This window comes from Macrobrachium rosenbergii, chromosome 12 (assembly GCF_040412425.1).
Source record: "Macrobrachium rosenbergii isolate ZJJX-2024 chromosome 12, ASM4041242v1, whole genome shotgun sequence".
Taxonomy (NCBI): Eukaryota; Metazoa; Arthropoda; class Malacostraca; order Decapoda; family Palaemonidae; genus Macrobrachium; species Macrobrachium rosenbergii.
The window spans coordinates 102,795,502-102,812,582 of record NC_089752.1 but is presented as its reverse complement, the minus strand read 5'-3'; the positions used below and the strand labels follow the sequence as shown (position 1 = coordinate 102,812,582).

Here is a 17,081-nt window from a genome sequence, read left to right as displayed (position 1 = left end):
ATGTGGACAGGTAGGAGGAAGTCGGTCTGCACTTCACTGTGACTTCTGGCTCAGGTGCTAGAGGTGGGCTATTCATGTAAAGAATTTCAGGTTTGTATGTTAAGAAAAATACAAATTACTTTTAAAATTTGCTAGGTTTGCCAACCCTAGAGTGTTACCTCCTTCCTGGTCAATTTAGGAGCAGAGAAAGGGACCCTGCACCTCCAGAAAATAGCACATATGGGATGTAGTAGTTGCTAGACTTCCAAACTGTTAAGTAAAGGATCTGAATGCCATTACATACTCAATCAGGCTGTGAGAACCCATACTTAAGTGTTGGAGACAATAAAACTGGTAACTATAATCAACGAGTGCTTTATTGTCTGTCCTATTCTCTCCTTGCCAAGAGAGGAGGGGAACTTGTATCCCTTCATTGCCAATGAAAAGACTGGCACCCAGCCAGACAGCTAACCTGCACTCAGGTCCATCCAGTTAGTATACCAAACAATAATCTGACTCTCCGTTTACCGGAGAGGAAGGATGAAAGAAAGAGAGAGGAGAACCATTCATTCCTATCCTGTCTCCTGCCAACAAGATACCTAGATGAGGTGCTACCTGTCCCAAAGGGAGCTGGGCTCGCTATCCAACCTGCTGAGCAGGCTAGCGGAGATGATAAAACAGGTAAACATCGAGCAGATGATCATACCCAATCACCTCTCCACATGTAATACCTGCAAGCCAACAGGTTCCTACTGAGTATGGAGTGTAGGGTGGTGGCCCTATTAACATGAGAGCTCATCTGGGTTGCTTTCCTCCTTCCACACTGGAAGAGACAATACCTGCACATCAACTTAAGAGCCAGGATATGTAATGTAATGCAAGAGTCACTACTGAAAAGTCTTCCAGTGAGGATAACAAGAAAGATTCATACTGATGTGACCAACAGTCCTGAATCTTGTTACAAATTTCTGGAAAATTCAGAACAAACAGATCTCCATCCTCCCAAATGCCATACATATGAGAGTCCAGATGACTCATCTATACTCACGATGATGTCGGGGGTAAATGACACAGTCTGTAGGTTCAGACCTATGTCTGACAGCCCTCGAAAAGCCTCGTACTGGCTACGAGTCAAACTTTTAGAGTCATGACCCTCTGAGGTTTGAATCCCCAAGAAAGAAAGACTGTTACATCTTCTCAGGAGTACACACGATCTCCCTCAAAAAAGAGAGATCTACTCCTAAGATCAAACCCTTGTCTAAGGCCGACCATACCTTCCAAAAGCCAGGGCAGAAAGCTTTCATGGCAAAGGTAGGTGAGAAAAATACTTCTACCTGCTGACAAGTAGCTTTGACCAGCAAGATAACTCATCCCCAACACCAATAATTGGAGACAATTCTAGTCATGTAAACAGCTGCTCAAGGAATGAAAGTACCTGAGAACTCCTATGGAGAGTGAAGATATAACCCTTTACTGTCAGGGGGGGGGGAGAGGCTGGAAAACACCCTGACATGAAGTGCCAGAACTTTCCATGCACAGAGATACCAAACTATGAGCAGCTGGAACCAACATTTAACTAGGGTAAATATCTCTTAGGATCTCGAACAACAGAGCTAGCAAGTCCAGATATAATTTGGCATGGACACTTGATAAGTCCTAGATTTTGCCAGAAAAAAGAAGAAAAGGCAAAATGGCCATCAAGACATAAGGTTCACAGTTGCCTTTCATGAAAGAAGCCTTTCTCCATGCTTAAACTCATGCAACCCTGGAGAGGAAAGAGCCCAAGATCTATCTGTTATGCCAAATGGTAGCCAGGTGTAAGCTTAAAACCTGGAAGTCTCACACAACTTTTTTGCCATACAGGTGTTTAGGACCAACACCCTTGTTACTCATCTCTAATTGTAGAGCTGGTGTTGAAAGGGATCTGGACATCAGCCCTCAAGTGAGACTTAACACTCAGAGCTAAGCCCAGGTGTGCATCTCACCCGTCACTGGATGCTTCCAATCATGGAAGCATCCTTCGAGAAAGAACCTAGTGGCACTCCCGTGTACAGTTCCTGTCTTACCATAGTCTCAGTCCCCTGAAGACACAACTTCTTGAGCCTCTTAAGTTGGGGGAAGGAATGAAGTTGCTCTTGGAACCCACCTCTACACAGACAACAGGGGAACTAAAGAATGGTGGCATCACCAAGCAAGTTGTCCCTAATCCAACAGAACTTGTGTGCAACCCCCCTGAGTTTGCTGATGCAAGAATCTTACAGAAGGACTGCGAGCACTGATAACTAAAAATCGTCGATAACTGGAACATCACAGTAATTATGGTAATAAATGGCGTTTATGATGCCATCAGAGCCGAAAATAGTTTACTGACGCCAATAAACCACCTACAAACACAGATAAACCACTTACAGGCACCGAAAATCTGGTTAATGACGTTGTTAGCCAAGCGTCGTAAAACCGAAACGCCGTTAAATGATGCCATCAATAAGCAGGGAATGCCTGTACAAGTTTTTTCCTAATATTTCCTTCCATGTACTTTAGTTTGCAAATTACAATTATTGCTGACATACTATCATAAAAGATAAGAACTAAAACCAACAGTAATCCCTGGGTATATTTATCAGCAAATATTTAAAAAGATATCCAGGGATGGGGGAGGTGCAGTACATTCCCCCACAAAATCTCAAGTCAAACTGATCTCCCTCTATCCTGTACGTACTGAGCTCCAGTGTCACTGTAAGTTGCTAGAAGCCATTTACGGCCCTTAAAGTGATTTGAACATTTTTCCCGCAAAATTTGTTCAAACTGTATGGCACGAAATATTGATTCTCACTCTAGAGCTATTATTATGCCTCACATGATCATGTGCCATCCAGTAAGGGTTAAAGGTGAGATGAAACTCTCAACCAGAGAAAAAGTCTGGGAAACTCCATGGGAATGATGAAGTTGAACCTCCGCTGTCCCAAAGAAGAGAAGGCCAACTGAACATGGAAGTTCACTGCAGCACCTTAGAGACCCGGAAGCCTATAGAACACTGCCTGGCAAAGACTGATGCTGTTAGTCAATCTTGCCACAGCCTCTACTTCATTCTGAAAGGATTGAAGCAGACCCAAGAGCTGGACTCAGTGCCAGAATTTACCAGGGCCTCAAGACAACACTGTATAGCAGCCCGGCCCCAAACAACAAGCAAAAACAGCACACAGGAAATTGCCCAGTGGGCCGGGTAGTCAAAAGACTAGCCCCCGCCAAAAGTATAGCATTTTGAATATAATTTCCTCCTTTGGGTCATCTCCTCCATAGAAGGTGTCACATTTCCTACAGCAAAGGATCAAAGATCCAGCACAAAGACTGCCTAAAACCATGCACGGTAGACAATTCTAAGCCATTGCCTTTGCATGTGTGTGTGTGTGTGCCTGTGAGAGAGAGAGAGAGAGAGAGAGAGAGAGAGAGAGAGAGAGAGAGAGAGAGAGAGAGAGAGAGAGAGAGAGAGAGAGAGAGAGAGAGAGAGAGAGAATCTTTGCTCAAAGACTGTCTAGTGATGGACTAAAACAATGCTAACAAAGAGAGACCCAAGTTTATTTGTGGTATTGGTCTGACACTGACCGAGATAAAGAGTACTTTCGGTGACTCAGGCACAGGAAGAATCTTACTAAGCTGGACCCATGGAATCGTTTCACGCTTGGGCATATGCCCAGTTCGGTTCTCAGACCAATACGAGTACTGTGTATACTTCCTTGTGAAAAAGCTTGGGAGAATGCATGATAGGTTCCTATCTTAGACCCAATGTTTTCTCTGATCCTGTCTCTTGGAAAGCTCTGAAGAAAAGGGGGAACGGTCCCTGGCACCCCTGCCCTGTCTAGTAGATGCAAGGACTCCACCAGGTGAAAAAGGCCGTGAATGGTCGTCAAACCAAGTTCAGAACAAAGCCACAGGTCATGGAGAGCGTATTTACTTGTGAAAACATGGGCAAGGACTACACATGATCATGCCTAATAAACTTCTACAGGAAAAGAAAGGAGGGAAGGGGGAATTGCCCCTTACTAAGTCGGGATGACAGGACCATGTGGGCCCTGTCACTTCCCTGGACCCCTGCAAGCCAAGGTTCCCATACCAGTAGTAAGGATTAGCCTTCTGGAGTAAACAGCCTGGCTGGCTAGGGCTGGACTGGCACCCCTGGATAACGGTTGACTTGCGCATGGAGCATGGGGAGTAGCAGGGGGTCTCAGACCTGGGGTTTGAGAGCTTTGACTGGACTAGTACCCTGGGGATTGGATGGCCCAGGGATAGTTGCATCCACGCACTATCACAGTATATGCCAAATCAGTCCTCTTCCTCAGAAAGGGACCGAATGCTGGAAGGCTATGAAGACTTCATGCAGGGCGAGCCAGACATAGTAGTAGCCTTCTTCCTCCACTGAAAAGTATCGAAAGAGTAGGGCAAGAGACGGTGGAAACTCAACAATACCTGTCACTACTGAACAACCTGATCAGAAGGTCAAACCCATCGATAGTGCCTGAGACAGAAGGAGCGAAGTGCTATTCTGCCACCATGGACATCAGACCATGGAAGGACTAAACAAGCTATGTGAGCAGGCCGTGCAAACTCTTCCCCATGAGATCCTGAAAGATCACCAGGGAAAAGTTAAAGTGATTCCCTATCACCCCCTCCAGTTGCCTGACCAAGAAAAATAGGGGAACACCCTGGGCCTCGGCAAACCTAACAGAAGCCAATGGTCCATGCGAACGAGCCATGCAAACCTGTCTCTGTGCAATCCCAAAAGACTGTAGTGAGAAGGGTAGACATGTTACTACGGTCACCAGCACCATACAGAAGCAGGGAAAACACTCCAAATTTGTTGCTGCCCACAAACCCAGTCTGTAGACTGGGAAAACAAGGAGTGAACAAGCTGGAAAAAGGAACGACGCACTACCTCTCTCAAAGAGAGCAGGAGAATTCAACCCAAAGCAAGTTTGAAAGCTTATAGAGACGAGATGAAGAGAACCTGAAGTCTAAGGTAATGGCATTCAGTGTCAGCTCTGCACGAGATATCAATTGCTGATGGTGACTGAGATTCCCACCCCTACCCTGAAGGGAAAGGCACACAGAAAGAAGCCACATAAGCCTTCTAACACAGGGAAAACTCCCCAATTCTAAACTCGTAGGCATAGTCATAGTGGAAGTTAGCTTCTGACAAATGACATAGACGATGGTGAAGGGAAGAAGAATGCCTCTACCTCCTTCCACACCATCAAAACTTGTCTCGTCTGCAGAGTTATTGAGAATCACAAAGACTAAGCCATGGAAATCAAAGGCATAAGGCTACACAGTCTACTCCAAAGAATACAAAGGAAGACCATAATAGCATGATTACCTTAAATTAGGTAAACGGTACTGTCATGGAACTTCCAAGTGGCCAAATCTACTGTACCTGAATGGTATATATATTAGTAAGTATATCAGAGGTTACTGTATAACTATCAGAAGCTGCTGTGTGTTCAACAAACAGTATTAATAACTGCAAGGAAAATAAACAAACTTAATTCCTTGCAAGAAGCCTTATTTGACCAATGGGTTTGAAAAATTGCAAAACAAACACATAGTCCACAACCAAAAAAAGAAAAAGGAATACTCAAGTTTACTTATAAAAAGTTTGAGCAGTAAAAGTCGGGCAGTCATGAAAGACATCTGAACTTGATGGCTGCTGGAAGCAGAGTGGAGTGTAGACTGACAGTTGGGCAGAGCTTCCCTGCCTGTCTATAGTTGGCTACCTTGTGAATAAGTTTGAATGGCCATTCCATCTTGCATTTGCAAGCTAAATCCTATGTAAAGAACAAAGGTTTGTATTTGTGTAGGAACAAACAGGTTTCATTATAAAAATTACTATTTTTGAAAGGAATCTTAACTCTCTACTAAGATGGATGATTCCCACATTGAAAAAGGAAGTTGGTAAGTGTAAGAGGACCACAAATTAAACCACCAACAGAACTTAATATATTCCATCCGAATGAAACTTTACTTACCTAATGATTGGAATCCATCCACTGGTACTGCCACGTTAAGGGCTAATTCATCAAAGCACAAGGCCCTCTGAAAATAGGTGGAGGTTCCTTGCTAGAGAAACCACTCTCAGTCTGATGAAAATGGGACAAGAGGTCCGGTGCCTAGGCCTTTAGAGAGCAACAAGAGTAAAAGAATGAAGGCCCTTGCCTAATCCAAAATTAGGCACCTTCCCACTCCCACCACTCAACAAATTCTTAACTAAACGGGAGAACTAGAGCAGAACTACCCTTATTGTTCAAGATATGAATTTCCCTGTTGAAATAAAAGGCAAAAGCCCTCCGCAATCTTCATGTTGAAATTCTATATTCTGTATATAATGTTAGGCAAATACTGATTTACATTCCTATTACACTTTATTTACAACCTTCTCCAGAGAGGTTTTCAAGAAAACTAAATAAGGGTGCAACCAGAGGACCCAAGGGTAGTGGGTGCATCAACAGGCAAGTGAGAGCCCCATTGGTCCCCTCAGTAGAAAGGACCAAAACCATTGGAAGCCTATCAAAACTTCCTGAGGGGAGAACCAGAAAGTGCAGCCTTTCTCTTCTCCTACTCAAAAGTACCAAAAGAGGTAGATGAGTAGGCAAGGGAAAACTCCACAATACCCATCACTACTAAGCAATCTGGTCTGAAGATCGGGCTCACTGACAGCATACAAGTCACACTGTCAGGTTGTAAAAGCCTCTCTCTAACCGTCCTGAAGGGATGAAGAGAGAAGGGGTAAGGTGCTCCCCTGTCACAAAACAAACAAATGAAATACAAGGACCTTAATCCCTCTGATAGTTCACATTCTGATTAAGGTCAGTTTATGGAATATTTAAAAAAAAAAAATACCATACACTAAGGCAAGGACCTGGTACCCTATGTTAGCTTAGGTTAGGTGTGGTTGGTTAGGTCATTTGCTAAAAGAACAAATGTCAAAAACATTGGAAGCACACATTGAAACATAGGAAAACTGATATTTTTATCGGTAATCCTACACTTTAGGGGTGTACTGCATTACATAAGTCAAGATCAGCACACAGATTTATCAAATATTTATTGACTCATGAAAAACCATGAAAAAATTAGCAATTTATCTGCTTACAAAGGGAGAGATTACAGAAAAAACAAGGGGAACAAAGGGAGAACGTAAATAATCAAAAACATGTCTTAGGAGATACAGACCCATAGAATTTTGAGAAAATCGTATATCTGCTTTTGTAAGCATATAAACTGTTCATTTTTTAGCAAATACACTTCTGTTTGCAGATCTGTCAAAAGAAGAAATTGAAAATAGGAAAAAAAATTTAAACACACATAAGGAAGCACTGCATTTGGACCCCTAAACTGTAGGATTACCTTTTTATATCCAAATTTAATAATAATTTAATGTTAAATTTTATTATATTATGCATAGGCTAAACAGCAGTCAGCTGGTAAGGGCAGCGAGTCATCAAGAAAGCTAAACTCAAACTAATTTTGGCAGAACTACATAAGAGCTCCGCATGGGGTATTGCCTTGGAAATTGACTTTTTCTATAGTATTTTGGTCGCTTATCAAGAATTTATTGTTAATTTTGTAATCAACCAGTAATTAACCTCAGAACTGATATGTTATCGTATGCTGGCCAGCCTGGAGTGCTATCGCACATGTGCAGTGTTATAGGGAAACTTTTGGTACAAAAATGGAGTTTCCTTCACTGGAGGGTCCAGGGGGGCTTTGTCCTCAATTAAGTATCACGGCCTACTAAGTTAGGTTAGGTTGGGGTACATTAGGTTAGTATAGTTTCTTTTAGCCTATAATAGGTTTCCTTAGCCATTCCCTTCTTGAACATATAGCTCCATAATGAATCGCGAATGCGTGGATCCATTCCATAACAACATGGTGGTCCAGTTTTCGATAGATCTAAGTAGTAGCTCCATGGTGGAGATTTCCTTCTAACTTGACTTTTCCTACAGTTTTTTGGTTGCTAATTATGGATTTACCTTCAATTTTTGTCGCACGAATGTAATTAACCTGTAATTAACCCCTGAAGTCCATCCAACAAGGGGTTTCCATACGCGATCTTCACGAGACAGAGCACTGGTACGTCTGTTTCGAATGGTTCACATCCCGTCCGGCAAGTGCAATAACTTGTTAACGTATGGGTACCGCAGCCCCCGCCCCCGGTCCAGTACTAAACATGGCAAAGGGACAATCCATTTGGCCAACAACAAACAAATGCACCGCCAGTATCAGAAGCCCTAAAATTGTAGAAAGAACCAGTTTCCAAGGTAAAAACAGGCGCGGAGCTAATACTTAGAATTACCCAGTTTTCTCCCAGTGTATTTCCCCACCCAAAACCCCGAGGTCCCGCAGGGTCCCCAACATTGTTGGGTAGAGTTGTATGTTAATAATAGTTGACGGCCAATAAACAACAACGCCTACTTCATCAGCATCACTAAGAGTAGCCTATAGGAAAAATCAACTTCCAAGGTAATAATTTATGCAGAGCTAGGCTACGTACAAACACCCTAGTTTACCATGAGCTGGCCTACGATAAACCTAAGCCTTGGATACGGCAATTGCACAGAACTTGGAATCCCTACCATAAGATAGTCTCGCCTGAGACATTTACGAGGATTCAGAGTTGCCTGGCTCAGGCAACCTACACTAGGCTAATACCTGATGTTGAAATAGCCTACCATTGACTATAAAATCCCAAGGACTGCCAGTTACCTTTCCTACACACGAAAGCTCTTTTAAAGACTAGACTTGAGCCGGGCCTAAGCTATAGGCCAATGGGGGAAAGGCGCGCCACAACCTAGCCTTGGCCTACACTTCAGTCTTAGATTAGGCCTACGCCTCCTGCGAGCTTGGGTCACCGCAGCATTTTTAATTTACTCACTCGTCAAAAGCTCTTTTCCGTGACACTGGCATATGAGAACGTCCTATTATATCCTTCAGTTTGCTGGTAAATGCGGATATCATTTAGTTGCGGACTATCACGCTTGCTGTGCAGAGGCGATTTGCGGTGTAATCGGATGTCAGGAAAACTCTTCTTGAACCGCTGTAAACAGAGCATTTGGTGTATATTGACATAAACCTCACCAATTTTTTGCGATGGATTTGGACTGTTCTCACTTATTTGATAAATTCTCATATAATTATAATAAATTTTTTATTTCTTATTTTTCATATCTTTAAGTTTCACTTCATTTCATGAACTTCCCCGTATTACGACTGTTATCAAAGGCTTGCAGTTTTAGTTCCCGGAATATGAACTTTCGAAAGATTTGTGGAAAATATTGCTTAGGAAATAACTACGCATTTAAGGGACAAATTATCCTCGATGGCAAGAGGTGGGACATCAGTAGGATATAGGAAAAACATGGAAGTACGTGTGCATCTAATCCACGCAAACTTGTGCAGTTGTTGGGGTGGACCCGGTGGAAACTTTTTCTGCCTTGCTGATATAACGCTGAAAGGTAAATATGTCACTATTTCTGAGTTCAAGTTCTCTACATCTGAGAAATTTGCTATTATTAAATCAGTTTGGGAAGGTACACTTGATTTTCAGTGCCTAGGTTCACACAGACCTGTATCAAAATTGCGTTCCAATTGCAACAAAACATGATTCTCGAACAATTAATTATTCACCCTGGAATGATAAATGCTGTCAGATAGTTTTTTTAATGAAGGAGGCATTGAAAACCAAATAAGGAAACTCTATAAAGACTGCCAGAAAGTAAGTGTGATTGCATTTGTGTGGGAATTACGGAATGAATGTAAAACAAGTACAAGAGTTTATTTATCAAGAGCTCAAAAGGATATGAAAGATAGAAGGGCCATAGAAACTGCAAGGAATGTAGAAAGTTTAAAAAGAAAAAGACTTTGTGGAGGATCACTGATGGGAGGGGAAGTAAGATATTTATAGATGAATAAGGCACAAGAGAGGCAGTAATAATGAAGACGGCCAGACTAAATATGCTGGAACTAAAATGTAACCATAAAAGTTAAAACGAAGACGTGAACTGTGAACTATATGGAGAAGAGGAAGAAACAACAGGACATACATTTGAACACAAAATTCTCCGGGGTGGGGTGGCCGCTGATAAAAAAGTGAAGTAACTTGAAACCCAGATAAAAATAATTGAAATCATGATGTAGCAAAAAGTAGCCTTGTTAGTGTAAATGATAGCTAATCTGGACGAATTTTCTAGAGGCTAACACCCGGCACCTACTTAAGTAGAGTGCAAACGGCTTGGAGCAAATTGACGCTGTGGAGAGAGCATTGAGGAATCAGGAACCAGAACAGTGATGAGCGAGAGAGAGAGTTAAGAAGACAGGATATCAAAATAGCCATGCAGAGGAACTGGAGCAGAAAGCTGGGTAAGCAGAAAGACGGGCCTTAAAAATGAAGGGAGTGTCTACAAGCCGACAACAGGTTGCCAAAGCTGGGAGCAAGAGGCTAGTGTTATCTTATGCAGTAAAAAACTGTAAAAATAAATAATTTAATTGCTGTTAAGAATTCTCCAGAGGTAAACAAATAAGCTTTGCACCATTATGTTTGGGATAGTGGGGCTACAAACTTGTTTTGTGGATTGAACAATTATGAAGTATGAATGTGAAATTCATAATGGCTATGAGTGATAATGGTGATAAAGTTGTGTTACGATGAGGTGCGTATAATTGACGTGACAGGTACCATTTACTAACCAATTTCTTTCATAGAGATACTGAAATCTCGAGTTCGAAAATAATGGTAAAGACTATGGTAACAAAAGAATGTTGTTCAAATGCGGTCAAATGTATGAACTGCACGAGACTGAAAAGGCAAGAAACTGCAAAACTTTGGGTGATGAAATAAGAATAGCATCCAATACAGATCATGGATATGATTGTTAGGGTCCTGAAGTGCGGCTTTCTAAATTTTCATGGAGCCAGTAATAAAATGCGGTAAATTAAAGCGTTAACAGATGATAAATATTTCTACATACTACCTGTTGATGAAACATTGCTTTATGACTTTGAAACCGCTAAGAGAGCTGAAATACCCCGCTTATCCATACTTTCACATTCCGAAGGAGGTTAGGTGGGTGAGGAGAGCTAGTCTTTTTGTTCTCAGCAGTATAACTCGTCTTAAAAATCTTAAGATAAACTCAGGTAACTAGTTTTGCACATATTGAGGTAAACTTAAAATACCAACACAAGAAAATCCCTTGTTATTCACAGACCTACGCAGTTCATTGTAGTTTTTTTTTTTTTTACAGGGAATTTGGTATAATTGTGGAAATGACTGAGATGGTAGCCTAACGGTAAAAGTTATGCATGTTGTAACTTTGACATATGGGTGGATAATTCAGAAACCACAATGCAGCGCGTAAATTAAAAATGCTAGGTTGGTCCAACCTTGCAGAAGATTTAATGTAAGATAGACCTATATGCTATAGATTTAAGCTAGGTTGTGATCACGATTTTCCTTGTTTTAAAGCCTAGGCTTTCATGTTTAGCAAACCTAACTGACAGTTTCGTTGGTTTTGGAGTCTGTGTAGCTACTTCAACATCAGTTTGTAATATTAAATGTACTATTGGCAACAACACTTAAGTAACAGTTTTCATTGGCTTTCGTTCATCGAATTTCCCAACTTTTTTTTTACCGAAAACACAATACCTCGCTCAATTTACATTAGAATATGAAAATGCAATGCATATAAGTAAAATCTGCAAAAAAAAATGCTTAGATATTTAGAAACTCCAAATATGGTCTCAGCAACTGGAATTTCTAAGACGAATTTGCTCATTATAGTTGCAGCGCAGTCCCTCTTGCCTGTAACAGCCCGCCTATCAAAAAATGAGAGGTATTACATAACCTGATCCTTCGCTACTACTATTACTGCTAATATTTAAAAAGGACCGCCGTTACAGAGACTATTATTTATTTACATATTACATTTCTATTTATTGTAAAACGTATTGAATGACAGATAGTTTTAAATGTGTTTAATTTGAACTGAAAGAGCCATGTTTAGTACTCATGGAAAGTTGCCAGCAACCATTGTATAAAGCAGTATAAACTCTTGTATGTTAAAATTAACTGTATGAACAGGCATCAAAGGGCGAAAGTTGAAACTTAATGGCATATAATTTCATTGCACGTTCGCATGCTTGCTCAAATAAATATACACACAAGCTTTTCTTAAAATAAAATTTCCCGAGTGGCAACTGTCTCCAGGTTCGTTTACAAATGGGGCTGGTAACAGGGGCCAGTGAGGTTATGCCATGGTCCGTTTATTATATATATGTATATATATATATATATATATATATATATATATATATATATATATATATATATATATATATATATATATATATATATATATGTGTGTGTGTGTGTGTGTGTTGTGTGTATGTGTGTGTGTATATATATATATATATATATATATATATATATATATATATATATATATATATATATATATATATATATATATGTATGTATTCTCGGATAAGCATCCAGTAAGGTGAGTAATAATCTGAGTTATAATTTGCGGTGATTAATGGTCCACGTCGTCTAGAAACGAAAGAAAAGAGGAACTTTTGTATAGTTGCCCTCCTAAGCAAGGCAGTAGGCCTACCCTCCTATTTCAGGTAGCTGGAGATTCTGGGGATACTCTATACCTAGGGTGGGTATAGGCGACACAGGCCTCTTCTGGTTGAGAATTTGTGTTATTTAAAAGCAAAAACTGGATCATTATTGATAATTAAGTCTATTGGGCTACTGGTATCTTAATTTGCATGGCGATACCCTGATCTTTGGTACCGTTTATTGATAAGTTATTTTAGGATGACGTGAACCACACATTAACTTAAAATGGGTATTAGGGTATAGCCTTGACCCAAACTATACGTCTTAACTTATCTCAGTCATCATATCATACCTGGACAACTTATCCTGGAATAGTGTCCTATGAGATTCCCTCTCCCACCCCCACCCCTACGACCCCACCTTAGTGTTCAAAGTTGTTGTGTAAAGTCACCACATCGGGCGCTAGCGTAGTGTTTCGCGGCGCCATTAATTAAGTCTCCGCTGAGCATGTTTTCTTTGGTGACTTCCCATTTTCTTCAAACTCAATTAGTCACGCCCCAAAACGTGCCAGGTCACGCATTTTTAACCATTTTTACTTTATGCGTATTTATACAAATGTCACACATTGTGTATCACATGTTTCTTCATTCACAGGCATCAAGACTGTATCCATATTGAAGTTCTGTATGTTTTGTATTGTAATTTGTACTCGTTCACTGCATATTATTGTTTATTGTTTCGACCTCAGGTCACAGTCAATTCCATTGTCTCGCGGGCTGGCGTCAGTCAGCGGCTATTTAAACTGCCTGGATCTGTAATAAAGTAGCAGTAACTTTTACCTGCTCGTTTCTTTGACACCTTACAGTGGTGACCCCGGAGTATCCCGGAGCCATTAACGGACTGACACGCGACTTAGTCTTGGCTCCAGGATTTCTCCAAAACGCTCTTTAGCGGCCTAAACACGGCACTGTAACCAGCGTTTGAGTGTGCTGACTCGTCGGGCATACCCCACCAGCGTCACTCCGGGTCACACCAGAGGAGACCAAGGCCAGCGAATGGACAGCTGTCGGGGGCCACTGGAAGTTCACTGGCCCTGGAGAGGATGCTTGACTCTGCACCACCTACAAAAAGCGACTGTCAGAGGAGGCCAAAGCTGATGAATGTACAGTGGTTGGGGCGGCTGATGTTCCCTGGCTGTGGAGGATGCCCGACTGCACCACCTACAAAAAGCGACAGCTGGAGGAGGCCAAGGCTGGAGAATGGACAGCGGTTGGGTGGCCGCTGGATGTTCATTGGCCTTGGAGAGGGTTGGATATTGGGGATGTTCACTGGCCCAGAAGAGGATGACCAACTCTGCACCACTTACAAAAAGCGACAGTCGGAGGAGGCCAAGACTGGCAATTGTACAGCGGTAAGGGGCCCGCTGGACATTCATTGGTCCTAGAGAGGATGCCCGACTCCGCATCACCTACAAAAATCGACCATCGAAGGAGGCCAAGGCTGGCTAATGGACAGTGGTTGTGGGGCCACTGGAAGTTCACTGACCCTGGAGAGGATGGCCGACTTAGCACCACCTACAAAAAGCGACCATCGGAGGAGGCCTAGGAAGTCAATGGGATAGCGGTTGGGGGGCCACTGTATCTTCACTGGCCTTGGAAAGGATGCCCGACTCCACACCACCTGCAAAATGCAACTGTCAGAGGAGGCCAAGGCTGGCGAATGGACAGCAGTTGGGGACCACTGGAAGTTCCTGACCTTGAGAAGATGCCCAACCTCAGCACCACCTACAAAAAGAGTCTGTCGGAGTTGGCCAAGGCTGAAAAATGTACATTGGTTGGTGGGCTGCTGAATGTTCACTGGCCCAGGAGGATGCCTGGCTCTGTACCACCTAGAAAAAATCGACCGCTGGAGGAGCCCAAGGCTGGTGAATGGACAACGGCTGGAGGGCTGCTGAAAGTTCACTGGCCCTGGAGAGGATGCATGACTACGCACCAACTACAAAAGGTGACCGCCGGAGGAGCCCAAGGCTGGGGAATGGAAAGCAGTTGGGGACCACTGGACATTCATTGGCCCTGGAGAGGATGCCCGACTCTGCACCACCTATAAGCGATGGCCGGAGGAAGCCAAGGCTGGAGAATGGACAGCAGTTGAGGGCCGCTGGACGTTCACTGGTCCTGAAGAGGATGCTGGACTCTCACCACCTACAAAAAGTGACTGTCAGAGGAGGCGAATGGACAGCGGTTGGGCGGTGCTGAATGTTCGCTGGCCCAGGAGAGGATACCTGACTCTGTACCACCTACAAAAGTGACTGCCTGAGGAGCCCAAGGCTGGCAGAATGCACAATGGTTGGGGGACCACTGGATATTCACTGGGTCTGGAGAGGATGACCAACTCTGCACCACCAACAAAAAGTGACCGCCAGAGGAGGCCAGGGCTGGAGAATGGACAGTGGTTGAGGGGTTGCTGGATATTCACTGGGCCTGGAGAGGATGTCCGACTATGCACAAAGAGCCTGAACAAAGGCCAAGGCTGGCAAATGGACAGCAGTTGGGGCAGCACTGGACATTCACTCGCACTGGAGAGGATACCTGACTATGCACACAGAGACTGAAGGAAGGCCAAGGCTGGTGAATGGACAGTGGTTGGTGGGCCGCTGGATGTTCACTGGCTCTGAAGAGGATGCCCAAATATGCAAAAAGAGACCGAAGGAAGGCCAAGGCTGGCAAATGGACAGCAGTTGGGGGGAACCTGGACGTTCACTGGATGTCTGACTACACAGAAAGAGACTGAAGGAAACATCAAGGCTGGCATATGGACAGTGGTTGAGGTGCCACCGGATGTTCACTGGTTCTGGAGAGGATGCCCGGCTATACAGAAAGAGACCGAAGGAAGGCCAAGGATGTCGTCGAATGGACAATAGTTGGGGTGCTGGACGTTCACTGGCCCAGGTGAGGAAGCCCGACAATGCAGAAAGAGACCAAAGGAAGGCCAAAGCTGGTGAATGGACAGCAGTAGTGGGGCCTCTGAACATTCACTGGCCCTGGAGAGGATGCCAGTCTACATGGAAAGAGGCCAAAGGAAGGCCAAGGCTGGGGATTGGACAGTGGTTGGGGGGCCACTAGATGTTCACCTGCCCTGGAGAGGATGCCTGGCTATAGAGAAAGAGACCAATGGAAGGCCATGGCTCGGGAAAGTACAGCACAGCGGTTGGAGTGCTGCTGGACATTTTGCTGGCTCTAGAGAGGATGCCGACTATACAAAGAGACTGAGGAAGGCCAAAGCTGGCAAATGGACTCAGTTTTGGAGGCCAATGGACATTCAATGCCCCCTAGAGGATGCCTGACTATGCAGAAAAAGACAAAAGGAAGGCTAAAGCTTGATGAATGGACAGTGGCTGGTGGGTGCTGGACTTTCACTGTCCCTGGAGAGGATGCCTAACTATACACAGAAAGACCGAGGAGGCCAACACTGGCGAATGGACAGCAGTTGTGGGCCAATGGATGTTCATTGGCCCTCTAGGGGGGATGCCTGACTATGCAGAAAAAGCAAAAGGAAGGCCAAGGCTTGCAAATGGACAGCGGTTGGGGGCCACTGGACTTTCACTGTCCCTGGAGAGGATGCCTGACTATACACAAAGAGACTGAAGGAAGGCCAACATTGGCGAATGGACAGCAGTTTGGGGGCCAATGGACATTCAATGGCCCCTAGAGTATGCCCGTCTATACACGAAGAGACCAAAGGAAGGCCAAGGCTGGCAAATGGACAGCGGTTATAGGGCCTCTGGACATTCACTTACCCTGGAGAGGATGCCTGACTATGCAGACAGAATCGAAGAAAGGCCAAGGCTGGTAAATGGGCAGAGGTTGGGGGGCCAATGGACTTTCACTGGCCCTGGAGAGGATGCCCAGCCATACACAAAGAGACCAAAGGTAGGCCAAGGCTGGCGAATGAATAGTGGTTGGGGGGCCACTGGACGTTCACTGATCCTGGAGAGGATGCCTGAATATACAGGAAGAGACTGAAGGAAGGCCAAGGCTGAGAATTTACAGCGGTTGGGGACCGCTGTACATTCACTGGCCTTAGAGAGGATACCGGACTATACACAAAGAGACCGAAGGAAGGCCAACACTGACGAGTGGACAGCAGTTGGGGGCCAGTGAATGTTCAATGGCCTCGTAGAGAATGCCCGACTATACACAAAGAGACTGAAGGAAGGCCAAGGCTGGCGAATGGACAGTGGTTGGAGGGCTGCTGGACATTCACTGGCCCTGCAGAGAATGCCCAACGATGCAGACAGAGTCCGAAGGAAAGCCAAGGCTGGCAAATGGACAGAGGTTGGGGCGGCCAATGGACATTCACTGCCCCTGCAGAGGATGCCCGACTGTGCAGAAAGAGACTGAAGGAAGGCCAAGGCTGGCGAATGGACAGTGGTTGGGTGGCAGCTCCACGTTTACTGACCCTAGAGATGACTATGCAGAAACAGACCGAGGGA

The 17,081-nt window shown here is 43.9% G+C and overlaps 1 protein-coding gene and 1 long non-coding RNA gene across 8 annotated transcripts in view; one reads left to right on the top strand and one right to left on the bottom strand.

The window, feature by feature from the left end:
* Nucleotides 1-9,119, bottom strand: part of LOC136843799 (sentrin-specific protease 1-like) — a 91,386-nt gene extending 82,267 nt beyond the window's left edge. The window contains exon 1 of one of the 6 annotated variants that reach the window (XM_067112550.1): nt 8,906-9,119. The gene's annotated coding sequence lies outside the window, so the exon portion shown is untranslated. Of the gene's footprint in view, nt 1-5,999; nt 6,062-8,736 lie in introns of those variants that run through there. The other 5 variants (XM_067112554.1, XM_067112555.1, XM_067112551.1 and 2 more) reach the window with 5 other exon arrangements.
* Nucleotides 9,120-9,350: 231 nt separating this feature from the next.
* The window catches only part of LOC136843802 (uncharacterized), a 57,106-nt gene continuing 49,375 nt past the window's right edge, over nt 9,351-17,081 (top strand). Inside the window, exon 1 of one of the 2 annotated variants that reach the window (XR_010854680.1) lies at nt 9,351-9,485. This is a non-coding gene — a long non-coding RNA (uncharacterized lncRNA). Of the gene's footprint in view, nt 9,486-10,249; nt 10,390-17,081 lie in introns of those variants that run through there. The other variant, XR_010854681.1, reaches the window with a different exon arrangement.